Source organism: Arachis ipaensis, chromosome B1, assembly GCF_059453495.1.
Source record: "Arachis ipaensis isolate K30076 ecotype BB chromosome B1, ASM5945349v1, whole genome shotgun sequence".
Classification (NCBI taxonomy): Eukaryota; Viridiplantae; Streptophyta; class Magnoliopsida; order Fabales; family Fabaceae; genus Arachis; species Arachis ipaensis.
In genome coordinates, this window is record NC_142436.1 from 148,200,401 (window position 1) to 148,218,440 (window position 18,040).

The 18,040-nt window shown below is 31.9% G+C and overlaps 1 protein-coding gene and 1 pseudogene across 3 annotated transcripts in view; both read left to right on the forward strand.

The window, feature by feature from the left end:
• The first annotated feature begins 3,702 nt into the window (after window positions 1–3,702).
• LOC148578833 (uncharacterized) lies at window positions 3,703–9,053 on the forward strand (annotated as a pseudogene).
• Window positions 9,054–15,171: 6,118 nt separating this feature from the next.
• The window catches only part of LOC107616846 (dnaJ homolog subfamily C GRV2-like), a 55,436-nt gene continuing 52,567 nt past the window's right edge, over window positions 15,172–18,040 (forward strand). For all 3 annotated transcript variants that reach the window (XR_015902598.1, XR_015902597.1, XM_088502146.1), the window contains exons 1-3: window positions 15,172–15,436; window positions 15,522–15,594; window positions 15,926–15,981. The gene's annotated coding sequence lies outside the window, so the exon portion shown is untranslated. The remainder of the gene's footprint in view (window positions 15,437–15,521; window positions 15,595–15,925; window positions 15,982–18,040) is intronic.

Sequence of the window (18,040 nt, forward strand, 5' to 3'; positions counted from 1 at the left end):
GTGACCGCTATAAAAAGCATGGCTTAAAACCCAAAACAGTAGCCAATGAATATGGATTTTACTACTTTAGACCATGTTTTTTAATAGCCACAAACATTAATAGATATCTCAAAGGTTGATTGTCTTGCTATAAGTGGAAGTACAGGGTGAAGTCTTAGTGTTTCTTTAACTATGACTTGTAAATAAGGAAGATTAGGGAGATTTGACTCTTGTATTAATCTATTATTTGCAATTACTAAATCGATTTCGTTTCTTGTTTTTTCCATCATATGTCAGTTGTTGATTAATTCTGCTAGAATCCATTCGATGTTTGTAGCTGATATGTTAGTTTCTGCCACGAATATGTCATGTATGTGTAACATACGATGATATGATATTAAAATGTTTGTAATTGTGTACTCGAAGCATTAAGAGCTCCTAGCTAGGTGGATCATTTATATTCTACATTATATATCAAATGATTGGTGTAATACAAGATAAGAAATTGTTGGGAATAAGTAGTATGACCACAGTCCAATCAATCACGTTTCAAATAATTTGTTATTGTTATTATATTAAAATGTTAATATAATAAAGTCCTTGATTAAATTTATAGATTTATCATTGTGATAGTGATCATAATATTGAGAGATAAATCTTTTATAATTTAATCTAAATTGTTCTTGGTCAAAGGATTATTAAAAAAGACATTAATAATCCGGAAAGATCAATATATATATAATGGTCTTCATTGGATGAAGATTAATAGATCTCATTTATTAAATTATATATATAGATGGTGCATATAGAGATATGACCATTGAACTGACTCACTTTGAGAATTCCTAATGGTTATAATTACCGTATATTTGTCAATAGGATATTCTCAAGATGAACATAGTAATAGAGTTTCCTTTGACCTGCGACTGTCATAGTAATTAACAATGTATTTATTATACTTTGATTCCGGACACCTAATACCCTAGGGTGCTAGTTGAATGGATATTGGGTATGATTTAAATACTTATAGAATTAATGATTAGTCAATAAGGAATCCGTCAACTCTCGGTAAAGAGTTTGAGCTCTATGATTATAATGACTGAGATGAATAAAACCTTGGCCAAGGAGATTGAATGAATGAAGAAATGAGTTTCTTAGGTCATTCACAGTTCATTATAATAATGGTAACAAGTTAAGAGTTTGACAATTAAACCATACTCTAAAGGTTAACCAAGAGCTGGAAAGATGAAAGGAATTATACTTTGTTCTTCTGAGGTTCTTAGTAAAAATAGATTACTTCAAACTATCGGGTCGTTGAGGAGCGTTGCTAGACGCCAACCTTGATTAGTAAATTTAGTATGACTAATTTACTACTCGCTTAGTATTGAACCTATGGGGTCACACACTAACGAGTGTTCTAATCTTTGTTGTAGAATTATTTAATTATTATTTTGATTTGATCAAATAAATAATTATATTAATTCAAATGGAATATTATTATATTCTTTGCTAGCACTAAGAATATAATAATAGTATGATAATTGAGAATATTATACGAGATTTGAGAATAATTAGTTATTCTATTTCTAAACTTGAATTCTAAATTTGGATGAGATTCTAACTGATTCTATTTCAAATTGAGTTATGATATGATTCATAAATTTGAAAGATTCAAGTTTAAAATAAAAAGGTATGTTTTAAATTTGAATTGAGATTCAAATTTAAAATCAGTAACAAATTTCATACTATATATATGTATGCCAAGAGTAGAGGAAGGCGACGGAGATGAGAATAAAACACTTACCTCTACACACATAAATGTATGTGAGCCTAATTCTTGGAGAAGAAATTTATGGTGTGCAAAGAGTTGCAAGAGGTTTCTCAATTTGGATCAGATATCCATTGGTCAAGGAGTTGACAGCAAAGGTTGGTCTCGGTGTGGATACGCATAGCGCCTTCGTACCATCGAAGGAGAAAGTGATTTTTACTAAAGTGTTTAAAGTGTATTTAGATCTGATCTATATATATTATTGGAATAAAGTTTAAGTACAAAATAAATTTAAAGGATTACTTTATTTTCTTCCGCTGCGTGTGTTATGAACACATATAGTAATCCTACAGAAATAAATATTTTGAGGAGTTATACGTCCCAATACTTATCAAGACCAATAAGTCAATGAGATATTACTCAATGTGTTCCTTTCCATTCTAATTTTAACATAACATAGTATATATTACATGTTTAATAACAATAACATATCTATGAATCAAACTACTAGGATTGAACATTAGGGTAGTGTTGGGAATAAGTAGTATAACCACAATTCAATTAATTATGTGTTAAATAATTTGGTATTGTTATTATATTAAAATGTTAATATAATAAGGTCCTTGATTAAATTTAGTGTTTTATCATTGTGATAGTGATTATAATATTGAGAAATAAATCTTTTATTATTTAATCTAAATTATTCTTGGTCACAGAATTATTAAAAGGATATTAATAATCTGAAAAGATATATATATATATATATATATATATATATATATATATATATATATATATATATATATAAAATAGTCTTCATGGGATGAAGATTAATAGATCTCATTTATTAAATTATATATATATATGGTGCATATAGAGATATGACCATTGAACTGACTCACTTTGAGAATTCCTAATAGTTATAATGCATATTTGTCAATAGGATATTCTCAAAATGAACATGATAATAGAGTTTTCTTTGACCTGCTGATTATCATAGTAATTAACAATATATTTATTATAGTTTGATTCCGGACACCTAATAGTTGAATGGATATTGGATATGATTTAAATACTTGTAGAATCAATGATTAGTCAATAAGGAATCCGTCAACTCTCGGTAAAGAGTTTGAGCTCTATGATTATAATGACTGAGATGAATAAAACCTTGGTCAAGGGGATTGAATGAATGAAGAAATGAGTTTTTTAGGTCATTCATTCACAGTTCATTATAATAACAGTAACAAGTTAGAGTTTGACAATTAAACCATACTCTAAGAGTTAACCAAGAGCTAGAAAGATGGACGGAATTATACTTTGTTCTTCTCGAGTTCTTAGTAAAAATATATTATTTCATACTATCGGGTCGTTAAAGAGTGTTGTTAGACGCCAACCTTGATTAGTAAATTTAGTATGACTAATTTACTACCCGCTTAGTATTGAATCTATGGGGTCACACACTAACGAATGTTCTAATCTTTGCTGTAGAATTATTTAATTATTATTTTGATTTGAAAAAAAAATAATTATATTAATTCAAATGAAATATTATTATATTATTTGTTAGCACTAAGAATATAATAATATAGTATAATAACTGAGAATATTAAATAAATGAGATTTGAGAATAATTAGTTATTCTATTTCTAAATTTGAATTATATATTGAATGAGATTCTAATTGATTCTGCTTCAAATTAAATTATGATACGATTCATAAATTTAAAAGATTCAAGTTTAAAATAATAAAGATATGATTCAAATTTGAATTAAGATTCAAATTTAAAATCAGTAACAAATCTGATACTATATATATGTATACCAAGAGTAGAGGAAATAGATGAGAATAAAACTTTTTCATTTACCTCTACACACAAACGTATGTGAGTTTAATTCTTGGAGAAGAATTTTATGGCGTGCATAAAGAGTTGCAAGAGGTTTCTAAATTTAGATTAGATGTCCATTGGTCAACGAGTTGACAGCAACGGTTGGTCTCGGTGTAGATACGCATAGCGTCTTCATACAATCGAAGAATAAAATTTTTACTAAAGTGTCCAAATGTATATATATATATATATATATATATATATATATATATATATATATATATATATATATCTCTCTCTATATATATATATATATATTATTTGAATAAAATTTAAGCACAAAATAAAATTTTAGGATTATTTTCTTTTTTTCCGCTGCGTTATAAACACATAGTAATCCTTCAGATAGTGTATCCCATCGTACTTTAATAAAAGATATATCAAATTCAAATTTTTAAAATAGAAAATTTTCTTAGAGAAACTTTTCTTTTTCTTCTTGGGATCTCTTTCAACAAATTGGACTATCTTAATTAATTCACTTTAAATAAAATTGATCTTGGTGATTTTTTTTAGTTTAGACAAAGACAAACACGCAACAACGTAACATTTCAGAGCGACCTATGCTACAACAATGAAGGGAATATACATATATGTGTCCAATCTGACTTAAATTATCAGTCAATTGTTCATAGTTGATGAACTTCTAATAATATGACTCAAAACGTTAGTGATTCTATCATATAAATGTGTGTGTGTGTGTGATGAGACAGATTCTTACCAAGATGAAAGCCTTGATATTCTCTTTAATTAATCGTATCTCGTCAATTTTCTTATTATCTTCAAATATGTCCAACAAAATATCAAATAGATTCTTCACTCTCCCACCTGCATCTCCTTCTTCCTTCATTTTCTTCCTGGCCAATTCATGCTCCCTAATGACTCTCTCCATCATTGAATCAAATCTCTCCCTAATCTCCTTGACCATCTTATTTTTCCCATGCAAGTCCCAATTCTTAAATAACCAAATAAAATCTGAAACATTATTTTTTTAGCATTCTCCATAATATCTTTCACCATCTTTCTTATCTCTTCACTGTCAACTAAAGAGAAAGATTAGGAAGAAGCAGTAAGAGTGTGTAAGTGAGACGAAGAAGGATCATGATGAAAAAAGTGCGCTCACGGCAAGTGGCGCGTAATGTGAAAAAGATTATAACAACTTAGTTGAATTTGGGTATGTAATTCATTTGGAGTTGGTTGTAGAGCATTATTATTTAATATATACTCTTATAAATTTAATTTTGATGCATTGTCACTATAAAATAGTTTACACATGTATCTAATTACGTAATATTACATCATGAAAAATAGCTATTATTTTCATTGATTGCATGAATGGTCATCCAAAAAGACTGAATGCGATTGCACAAATGTATAAAATATTTTACATTATCAATGCATCAAATTAAACTCATATTATATATCAAAAGTAAAAATATGGTATAACATTGAGCATTATACCAAGCTAAATTAAATTATTGTATGTGTTAAGTTGAGCAAAATTATCTTATTTAACTTAATATTTATAATATCTAAATAAAAAATATATATAATTTTATGTATATAATATTTATAATTATATATTTATTAATCTAATATTATATATTTATTTAAACGATAATTAATAAATATCAACAAAAGCTAAAAAAGACAAGTTATGACTACTTTTAATTCTCAATTTTAGCACTAAATATTTTTGTATATAATTAAAAATACATAGGATGAACTAGTACAAAGGAAAAAATGTAAGATAAGTGAATGATCTAGTAAAAGCATAAAATGAACAAATTTTATTTTACATCTTACTAAATTTTTGAATAAAAATTTTTAATTAAGAGCTCTTGCTTATATGCATTTTGTGTAAAAAAAGTACGAACTTTTTAAATTACGAATAAATACTTTTTAAAGACAAATAATATAACGGACATAAACAAGTTATACACATTTTAAAGAATGCATAGTTAACAAAGATATTTTTATTAGAAATAACTTAGAATTGTAAAATATCATGGAGCATTACTCTCCTTCTTTTTTTTTTTTTTTAATTTAGTTTGAAGGGATTGGTAATTGTGTTAGTTCCAATGTTTAATATGAAATTTTGGTTTCGAATTTGTAATTCCAAAATAAATACCCATAGTCGACCCTGAGATTTACGTAAATACTCAATGTAATCCTCAAGATTCTGACTTTCTTATTGTAGCCCTCCAGATAGAGCTCCGAACACTCAAAGTGGTCCTTGGGCATATTTCTGGTGATGAATTATCACCGCAGCACTGACGTGGCCTCTGTTTGCCACGCTGGAGGGGTCCAAAACGTCGTCGTTTTGGTTTGGCGCCGTTGATAGCCAAAGACGACGCGGTTTAGATGTTATTCGTTGGGTTGAAAAAGTTGAGAGAAGAAGTAATCCGACCGAAAGTTGTTTTCGTTCTTCCCCTCCTTCAGCAGAAGCACGAGGTTCCGACTTTGTGATCGGACTCAAGGTAACCTTCCTTTTTTTTTACTTTGCATTTTCAATACAGTGTTGATTGATGATATGCAAGTTGTTAGTGTGGTTGAGGTTTCGGGAGTTTTGGTATCATTGTAGTGTCTACGGTTTGAAGGTTGGCTGGGGTTTGGGGGGTTGCTCCATTTAACCCGAATGAAACAAGGATGAAACAGGAATATGATAAAGGATGTATGCAGGATTGGAAAAAAATGTGTTCTTGTGGTGCTGATGTTTTTTTTATATAATGCATTAGTAGGCTTTCAAATTCTGTCTGTATTAAGTGAAATTTTTAAATTTCTTGCAGGTGGAAGAGAGGTTGGACATCATGTTTCATCATGGGGGTGACTTCAAAAAGAATGCAGAAGGGATTATGGTATATTATCCGGACAACAAAGCCTGTTTAGGTGATCTAGACACTGATACTCTAGATGTCTTCTTCATACGGAACTACCATAAGGAGCTTGGGTACAATGACATAAAGCATTACTGGTGGCATGTTCCTAGAAAAGGCTTGGATAATAGGTTGAGAAATGTAAACGGTGACAAAGAGATAAGAGAGATAGTAAATTGTGCTAGGACAAATGAGGGAGTGATTGATGTATATTTCGAGCATGGAGTGTTAGTGCCGGAGGTGTTAGAGGGAGATAACACAGTTGTGTACTTGGATGACGATGGTGGAGAGGGGTGTAATGCTCCTATAGATGCTGATGTGAGTCCCCCACTCAATGAAACTCATGCACTCATAGTTGCGCCCACCCCGAAGGTTGTACCCAATAGTTCTTGCAAATCCAGTCCCAACAAAAACAAGACATCTCCATGGCAAACACAACCATCTCACTCCCAAACCAAAGTTCACATCACATTTAAGGTCACACAGCCACCACCAGTGTCAAGGACTCCAACCCAACCCAAGATGCCTACAAAAAACACTAATCCTCCCTTTGATGTGTCTTCTGACTCCTCTGACAGTGAAGAGGATAGCCTGTTTAAGCCAGGTCCGGACTAGGGTAGTTCCTCTGATTATGAGGCTGCAATGAATGATCCTAAAACTGGGAGTAGGATTAGGATAAATAAGGTACAAGCAGAGGTGGGATCCAGAAATATGAATCCACTATGTAAAGGGAAGGAGAAGATATTGCATGAAGACAATGGTTTGGTGCAGGAGGTGAGCGACGATGAAGTTGATCTTGGGTCCATGGGTTGTGTTGATGAAAGTGCAGAGGATGGACTAGACTCAGGTGTTGACTTAGATGACACCAATTCTTGGCACTTAGAGAAGATGAAGACACCTCCAAACTCAGAAGATGAGCTGGAGGAAGGAAATTATTCTGAGAAGGCATGTTTGCTCTTTAGGGAGGGTGCAAGGTTTGGAGAGCTGCATCTTGAGGTTGGCATGAAGTTCGAAACGAAATGGGAATTCAGAGAAGCTATGAGGGAATACGCAATCCAAGAGGGTAGAAGTATAAATCTAGTGAAAAATGATAACATAAGGTGCAAGGCGGTGTGTAAGGTCATGGAGTGTCCATGGGTGGCTTATGCATCAAGAGACCATGAGGACACGTGTTGGCAAATTAAAACCTTCAACGATGACCACACTTGTTCAAGAGAGGACAAGAATAGGGCTGCCAACAGAAACTGGGTATGCAGCAAGCTTGTAAAGAAGGTGATAGAGTATCCAAATTTTAGACACTGCGAGGCTACAACTTACTTCAAGACACGGTTTGATTTGACACTGAATAAGAATTCAATCTTGAGGGCATTAATAGTTGCTAGAAGTGTGGTGTATGGTGATGAGAAAGAGCAATATAGGATGGTTCGGGATTATGGTATTACGCTGTTGAAGACCAATCCCAGTTCCACTGTGCAAATATGTACCACCCCACAACCAGACGGTGAAGTGACCTTTGATAGGATGTATATGTGCTTAAGCAGCTGTAAAAATAGGTTCAAGGCTGGCTGCCATCCTTTGATAGGGCTGGATGGTGCATTCTTGAAGACAAGGTTTGGTGGCCAGATTTTGTCAGCCATGGGGTTAAATGCAAATCACCATATCTATGTAATAGCTTGGGCTATGGAGATGGTTTCTTGAGCTACTTCATCAGGACTTGGGTTACTATAAAGATCACGACTGGTGCTTCATATCAAATATGCAAAAGGTATGGAGCACTTGTACTTGTTGTCCTTCTTTGATTCTATTGGATAATAATGGTTATATGCTTATATGGAGAACTTGTAATTATGCTGTTATACAAAGATTGCTGCTAGATGTGACAAATAGAAATTGGTTATCTGATTAATTAGGGTGTCCAATAAACTTATTATATACTTATGAAGTTTAGGGGACCATTATAGGGATATTTATTAAATGTCAAGGACTTTTATGGGTCACGACTATAAAGCTAGGGACGTATATGTGCACATTACTTTTGTAGTTATATATGTATAATGTTTCATGAAACTAGCAGGGACTGATATCAGCAGTGAAAGAGGTGATGCCTGACGTGCATCACCGTTTCTGCGTCTAGCATTTATGAAAAAATTTCAACAAGAATTGGAAGGACTTACAGCTACGTGGGCTTTTGTGGGAATGTGTAAGGGCAACAACTTACCAAGTGTTCAAGGATGGAATGGACAAGATCAAAAGATTATATGCGGATGCTTGGGCATATTTAGAGAAGTGGCCGATGGATGCTTGGACCATAAGCTTATTCAGCCATAAGCCGAAGTTGGATAGCATATGTAACAACAAATGCGAGGTGTTCAATGCTAAGATCAAGGATGCAAGAGCCAAACCCATCATAACATTGCTGGAGGAGGTAAGAATGTTTGTTATGCACACCATAGCGAAGAACAAGGTAAAACTGAAGCATCACACCGGGAAGCTCACACCGGTTATAAAGAGCAGGCTGGAAAAAGTTAGGAAAGAGTCTAAGAATTGAAAGCCTATTTGGACCGGGGATAACGGATATAAAAAATTTGAGGTGCACGGACATCCAGCTAACCATGTTGTGGACATAGGAAAAAGATTGTGTACCTGCCAATTTTGGATGCTTACGGGTAAGTTGCTTGTGTATAACACTTGTCTTTATGAATAACAATTACTTCCGTGTGTGCACGCTTGTGCTTCCCTCTCTCGTGTGAATAAGCAGCCAGAGGACTTCTGTCATAGATGGTTAACCATGGCATTATACAGGAAAACTTATAATCACCACATTAATCCAATTCCCGGACAACCACTATGGGAGCAAGCAGAGGATTGGAACAAGCCACACGCCCCTAAAATCAAGACAAAACATGGAAAACTAAAGACAAAGAGGAGGATGGATGCGAATGAGAAGAGTTGTTTTGGAACTAAGAAGCCTAAAGTTGATCCAAAACTGTTGAGTAACACTGAAGACGGTGTACATCTAAAAAGGCAATTGGGGACCTTTACCTGCAGTTTCTGTGGTGAAAAGGGACATACAAAGAGAGGCTACAAAAAGAAGAGGAATGCTGATGTTGCCGCTATTGCCGAGGCGGCTGAGAAGAAGAAGAAAGATGAAGGACATCTGCGCCTGAGCAGCAAGTTGAGCAGCCCCAAGACGATGGTGACCAAGCTGATGTGGAAAGCAATCCCGTAGAGATCGAGATATCTCAACCTATTGCTTCTGACAAAGAGGATTCTCAAAAGATAACTGAAAACTTATATATTCATGCCTTTATTATTTAATTGGATCAATTATCCTTAATGCCAACTTTTTCTCTTATAGGATCCTGGTACGAAAAGGCCTTCGAAGCTGTCACCAAGAAGAAGATCTTCTCTGCTGGCAACCTCACCAACAGTGAACCCCTTGTAGGGTGCATCTTCAGCACAGCAACAAAGTATGCCAACTTGATGAAGTTCATCCCAACGCCAGGATTTAAGCGACCAAGAAATAAGAACTGAAGACTTCAGATAAATCTATTTAGGGGTTTCTATTTTGTGTAATTAGTCTTTTCCAACGGACAATGACTAGATGGTGAATTGTGATCCTTTAGGGTTTTTTTGAGATGTCTTGCTTTTGAGGAAACTATTGATAGCAGCTTCATGTTCCTTGGCTGCCTTTTATCTTTGTCTTTTGTTGTTTTTTTTTTATAAATAATGGAATTTATCTTAATACACTATGCTTTGTGGTTTACCAATCACTTTTGTTGCCTTATTTAGCCTTTACTGATTATGGTTCATTTCATGCACAAACATAAATAATAATATTTTCATAGTTAACAACATTTTCATTCCATCAACAAGCAGATTTTTACATTTGTTGCTAACAGGGAACCCTAAACCACCAATTCATTCATCATTTACAATACAGGATAACTATCAACACTATCAATACAGACACAACTATCACTAACAATTGGGTAATCACTTTTTGCATATGGACATAATTCATCAAATTCCTCCTCATGTGTGGGAGCATTTCCAAGACCAGATTTGTTGGAAATGGATTTAGTTTTTGATGAAGATGCCACAAATTTTATAGAGGAATCATTGAAAACTGCACTTTCCTTGGTTACATAACCTAAACTAGATTTTTCAAACAATGGTGTTTGACTTGCAAGTAATTTGTCCAATTTACTAGAACTTTGAGCAAATTTTGCTAAGTCACCATTCAACCTCTTAATCATTTCATTTAGTCTTGCATTTTCAGCAATAAGTTCATGAGAAGGATCCACAATGTGTTTTCCTTTTAGTTTTTCAAGTTCAGATTTTAGAAATCTGTTTTCTTCAATAATATCCAAAGCACATTCAGTTTCCTTCACCTTTTCTGTCAAAAAATCATTTTTAGCTTTCAATATTTCTTTTTCAGATTTACACTTAGTGTATTTATCCAACAGTTTTGAAGAATTTAGTGTAAGATCATCAATAATAGCATGTAAATCATCTATAGACAAGTCATAATAATTTACCTCATCAAGATGATCATTACCATTTATGAAGCAGATTTTGTCTTCACCTTCAGAATCTTCTTTCTCATTGGAGTCATTCTCAAGCTCCTCCCAAGATGCCATGAGCACTCTTTTCTTTTTTTTCTTCCCTTTGTCCTCCTTCTTGAGTTTTGGATAGTTGAACTTAAAATGTCTAGCCTCCTTGCAATGATGACAAGTCACCTTGCTCAAGTCCTTCTTGTAATCCTTTGAGCTTGAACCCCTATCTTTGCCTTTGTTCTTCATTATCCTTCTAAGTCTCCTAACAAAAAACATAAGTTTATCATCTGAAATATCATCACTAGACTCACTCTCTTTTACTTCTATTTTTTACTTGAGGGCTATTCCCTTTTTCTTTGAGTCCGGATTTGTGTGTGTGGCTTCATAGGCAAGGGGTTTTCCTCTCAGCTCATGATAGGTTATAGGGCTTACGTTATTGCTCTCGACTAGGACAGTGGCAGTAGTTTCCCATTCCTTTGTGAGGCTTCTAAGGAGTTTTCTCACTAGGGTTTGTTCTGAATAGGTTGTTCCCATAGCATCAAGGTTGTTAATTATGATTGAGAATTTCTCAAACACTTCATCAATGCTTTCTCCATCCTTCATATTAAACATCTCGTACTCTTTTCGCAGCATATCAATCCTCGTTTCTTTAACTTGCTTAGTGCCTTCGTGTGTAACCTGGAGTTTCTCCCAGATTTCTTTGGCTGTCTTGCATCTAGACACCTTTTGGTACTCTTCAAAGCTGATAGCACAGTGAAGAAGGTTGATGGCTTTAGCATTCAGTTCCATTTTCTTCTTGTCATCATCATTCCATTCAGCTTCTTCTTTTGGAGTCACCATTCCATCAACACTTATTTTTGTTGGAACTTTAGGACCGTTTACAACAATCCTCCATATGTTGTAGTCAATGAATTGAATGAAAATCCTCATCCTCTCTTTCCAGTAGGCATAGTTCTTCCCGTTGAAGAAGGGTGGCCTGTTGTTTGACTGGCCTTCAGTTAGAGTATAGGCAACTGTGGTTGTGATACCAATTGAAGGTTGTAGAAGGCTCAGAGAAGAGGGGGTTGAATTTATGACCTTCTTTTACTTTAATTAAATAACCTTTTAAAACAAACTTTCAATCTGAATCTGTTTGAACTCGGCAGTGGAAAATTTATGAGACAATTTTATTTTGTCTCATGAATATCAGAAAAGAGAACAGAGCAGGGAAGAGAGAAGCTGACACCATCATGTATTCTGGTTCGGTTGCCTTGTGCAATACAACCTACATCTAGTCTCCACCACAACAGTGGTGGAATTTCCACTATAGTTAAAGTATTACATACACTAATTCCATAAGATTGACACAATCCTTTCACACTCAAGTTCTAACCTAACTTGACTTGGTTATGATAATACCTAACTATACACTCTTAGTGCTCACCCAACTAAGAAAGGGGTACCTCACAGGTACAAGATACAAGACACAAAATCAACCTAAAAAAATCTGAAATCACTCTAGGCTTTTCATATTGTGTATCTCTCTGCCTTTTTCTTTCACTCTTAGGCTCTTTCAATGACTCTCTCATTCAGTCTTTTATCTCAAGAAATTACAGAAAGATAAACATTAAAAAGAGAATTACAATCTGTTAAACATGAAGAAGATTGATGCTTCAACAGCCTCTTTGCTATGTGATGAACCTGATTTGCTTGCCTCTGATTTAGTTCCTCATTCTGGCGGAATGCCCCTTTGACTAGGAAGCACTGTCCAAGTTGATGAACTTCTTCAAAAAACACTCCTCAGAACAAAATCTCAAAACACTGGTTATCTCTCCTTAGCTTCTGAATGATAAAAAATCTTCTTTTGTATCTCATTGCATGTTACTGAGTTGCTCTTTCCTATGTCAATCCTAGAGCAGTGTGCTTCACCAACTCACCATATCACCTTTTCCAGTTAATCCTCAAATTAGGAACTTTAGTTCTGACCTTCTCTTGTTGATCGAAAGCCACAGGACATCAAAACAAAATATTTTCAATGGTAAACCCAGATCTTGGCAATTGAAACACAACTTGGTCCCCAAGACACACTTATGACCGTAGATGCACAACATTGTAGACCAGAGATCATCTTTTCCATGTAACCCAAAAATGGATTGGCAGAATGTTGAAGATGAAGAGAAGAAGATATGATGCATGTATAAGGAAATGAAATCACCTTTCAGCTTCTGACTTCTTGATACAGTTTGATGTGGGTGATTAGATTTTAACCTTTTTGCTTAACCTTCTCTTTCTTGCTTTTTTTGTGAAGAACTTAGGGACTAAGCTTTCTCTTTCTCTCTCTGAGTTCTGACTGAAGAGGAAAAAGTGAATGTTGCTTTACTAAAAGCAAAATGGAGGGATCAGCCTTGAGTGTTATCAAATTGGGCTTGGTTTGGCTCTTTCCTGGTTCAGCCCATTTGAATTCCTTGCTCAATCAATTTGGGCTTTAAGTGAGTTATAGCCCGTTTGTGTTTCTGGTTTGATCTCCATCTTATTGGGCTGCTTCTTTCTTTCTTTTTGGCTTGCAACACTTAACCAAGTTCAATTAAAACTAATTGGGTGTTTAGCCCACTAACAATAATGTTTGTCATCATCAAATTAATTTAATTAATTTCTTAATTCAACAATTGATTTATGGGAGTGACCGAAAGATATTTAGCTTTACAGCTTCAATTTCTCTCTTTCAAGTTCATATAATTTTAGTATTTTAAGTTTTCAATTAATCCAATCGAAAACGGTCAATCAAGTCCGATTTTTAGAACCTTTAAAAATACACACAAAATAACTTGATTTATAATTTAATCCCATTAAAAACTTATGTAAAAATCACATATAATACATCGCTCAACAACATACTAAAAGGTACAAATACTTTAAAGTCTTAAAAGACACAAAAAAAAAAATACTTCTTTTAACAAAATTTCAATAACTCATAACAGTTGATAGAATGAAAGGTTATATATCAAAGTGATAGATAATATTAAAAATTGCTAATAATATTAATTAATTACGATCGAGTGAAACAAAAAGTGGAAGTAATAAAAAAAATACCATTAAAGATAATTTAAGAAATTGAATATAAAATTAAAAATAATTATTTTTTATCTATTAGAATTATATATGAAAATAACAGTGTTTTGAATATAAATTTTTATCTCCATTTTAAATTAAATACTATTAAAAAATAATAAATAAATTTAATAATGCTTATAAATAGTTAATTTGTAATTAACGTTTAGAAATATTTATCTTTATTTTGTTATACATAATTTTTAAATATATTATTTAATTCAAATTTATAAATTTTATACGTTCTAAAGTTAAATAAATATTAAAATTTTTATATTTGTTTTTAAATATTTTTTATTTTTAATTTTTAAATTATTTTATCAAATTTATAATTTTAAAAATAAAAATATATAAATTAAGCTAGTATATATACAGAAAGAAGAGTAAAGCATAGTTGTAAAAATTGAACCGGACCGGTCGATTCGACCGAAAAACTGATGAACCAGACTCTATACCGGTCTGGTCAAGTATTTGAACCGCACAAGAAATTGAACCGGTCAAACTCGGTGTGAACCGGTGCGAATCGGTCAAAATCGGTGAGGTGGTCTGATCGAACCGTTTGGAAGAAAATATTTCCAAAATGCTTGAGGTAGGGTTCGAACCCCTGCCCTCAAGGAAACCAAAAAGCTCCACAACCACCAAAACACTATGTTTTCTAATAAAATATAAGTAAATTATAATACATATAGATATCTTTTATCAAATTGTTTACTTTTATTTAATTTATTTTAATTTTAATTATAAACTCACTCATTTTTAAATTAATTATATTTTTATTTAACAATAATGATAAACTCACTTATTTTTTATAATTATATAATATCTATTAATATTATTTTTTAATAAATACTTGTAGTATATAATAGTATAAAAGATATAAATTAATTAATAAATTATTAAAATTTAAAAATAATAGTTATTTTAATATAAAAATAAAATAAAAATATTTATGATAGAGTAAAAATAATAAAATATTTATTGTTCATGTTCCATAATATTTTAAAATAACTTGATATTTCAGAAACCCTTACTCAATTGAAACCCTTACTCATTACCCTAACTACGCCGTGAGGCTGTTGTCCTGGTTGGCCTCTGCGACGATCTCCGATCCTCTGGCATTTACTGACGACCTTCTCTGTGACATCTCCTCCGGCATCGATCTCCATCGACGACATCTCCTACAGCGGCGATTTCATCCGGTGTCGTCTCCTGCAGCTTCCTCTCCTTGTCGTCCTCTGTGTCTTCTCTGCCAAAATCGTCAACGCCTTCCTCTTCGACGATCCAGGTTAGCTTCCTTTCCTTCCTTTCCTTCCTTTCCTCTCCTTTCCTTCCTTTTTGATGAGTCTCCCCTTTCCTTCCTTACCATTAAGATCCGCAGCTAGGGATTGCATTCCGCAGGAGAGGAATTCCTTTGTCAACTTCCAAGCCAAAACCGGTGTAGAGGTTCGTTCCTCCTCTTACTGTATCGCAATACATAATTTGGACGTTTTGTCTGATTTTAACTTTTAGGGTTCGGAAGAAACTTTTGAAAGTGACGAGCAATAATTTGATCGAGAAAATAGTTAAATGAAAATAATGCTCCTAAATTGTAGATGGTTATTGAATATCAAATGCTTTGAAGTGGTAAACATTGTGTTTCACTGGTTGATGAATTAGCAAATCACCATTTCTTTTTTGTGCTTGTCATTGTGGGGGAAGAAAAGTATTTTCGAATGGTTATTGGGTTGATGAGTTTATCACATTGGCAAGAATAAGATTGTTTTTGATATTGCAGAATGCAGAACTGTGTCTGGTGTTGCTGGACCGTTGGATACTCTTGATAAAGTTAAGGTAATGACTAGTTTTGATGCTATGCTTATTGCATATTCTAGAATTTTGAACTTTTCTCAATGAAACAAGTGTATTAAAGATTAAAATTATAATTTTAAATTATTTTGTTAAAATTAATTTAAATTATAATAATTTGATTAATAAAAATATAATATGTTATGTATTATTTGTTTTTCTTAATCTAGTGTTAAATATATTAACTCTAAAATAGTTATTAATTGGTTTTAGTAATCTACTTTCTTCAATAAATCAAACATATATACTCAATGTGACCATAAATAACTTAATAATACTTAGACCCACCAACAAATTTTTATATGTTGTTTTACTGTCAAGTAAGGACATATCAAAATTAGCTCAAAACAAATAATAAATTATTAGAAAATTCTAATGCACAAAATTCTCTAATAAACAATAAATAATTTAAATTTACTAAAAAATAACTCAACACTTTTCTTTGATGCCTGCAAAACATATACCTGAAATAATATTATATCAATGTTAGTATACAGTTTTACAATCATCGAGCGTATTTACTATACATGACTCCTTCTTAAAAGTTATTCTACACACGTGTGCAGTCGGAAGATAAATGACTGGACTTTATTTTATTTTTGTAAATTATTATAATTATGCATTATTCATTAAAGAGGAGTGCTAGGGGCCAGCAACTTTTGGTATTTGTAGCCATCAAATAGCCATCAATGATGGTTTTAATGGTGTGAGATTTCATCCAATGGCTCACTTTTTCTTGTTGGTTACAGGCTGGCAAGAATTTGAAAAAGTTGCTGGCCCCTAGACTTTTTCTTCATTAAATGCTAATTGTAATATTGTAATATAATTATTAATAAAGATATTTTTCTAAAATAAATTTAGAAGAGAGAATAGTACTTTTATTTTGGAAGAAAAATGAATTCATGAGGAATAGACACCTCACTTTTGTTAGTTGATAATGTATTAAATATTGATTTTATATAATTATAATAAAAATATTTCTCTAAATTAGTATAATCATGCATTATTCGTTAAATGTTAATTGTAATATAATTATAATAAATATATTTTTCTAAAATAAATTTAGAAAAAAAATAGTGATTTCATTTTAGAGAAAAAATGAATTCATGAACACCTCACTTTTATTAGTTGGAGAAAAAATTCAATTTTAGTATATTTTGTCATTATTATACATTTTTCTCTAATCATATATCCACTGTTTTCTTTTCTTTATTTCAGCATTTTGAACTTGGGTTTAACTTCTCGTAGTTCTCACTTCTCAGTCATTCTATTAGATGTAGTTGATAGCTATTGAAATTCTTCGATTAATATATTATTATATGATAGAATTAATATGAGTATATTTTATTATTAAATAAACAAAGTTAATATAAAATAAAATTATACATAAAAAAAGCAAAAAAATAAAATTAAAATAGCAAAAGTGATAAAAAGATTATTTTTGTAATTTTATTTTGTCATTTTTATGTATAGAAGATTAGAAAATAGTAAAATTTTAACTAAATTAATTTATATTTGTTGTATTCAATTTAAATAAGTAATAAATTATCTTATTTTAATGTATTCCTTAAATTTATATATCATAAAAATTAAATCAAATAATTAATATACATAATTTTAAATTGTGTGATACTTAAATATCTATTCAAATCAATTAGTTGATATAATTAATTCATCATAATGAATTGTCTTTAATGAGTTAAACAAAATAAAGCAGAAGCATACTACGTTTATTCTTTCATTAAAGGTAAAAATTCGATTTTTATATAATAGAATAGATAGAATAGATAATATAATAGATGACGAGAAAGAGAAAGATAAACATTTTAGATCCTAAGTTGTTTCATTTGGATGTTGCAATGTGGGTATGATATTATTTTACTTATTCTACCCTATGGACCCTTTTGTAATTTTATTTCAATATCAATGGAATTTCACTACCTTTGAGTACTAAATTAAAATTCAAAATGAAACCGAAAAAAAAGTAAGGAGTATAAAATTATTGATTGAAAAACACTCTAAATAATAAAAAGCCAAATTAACT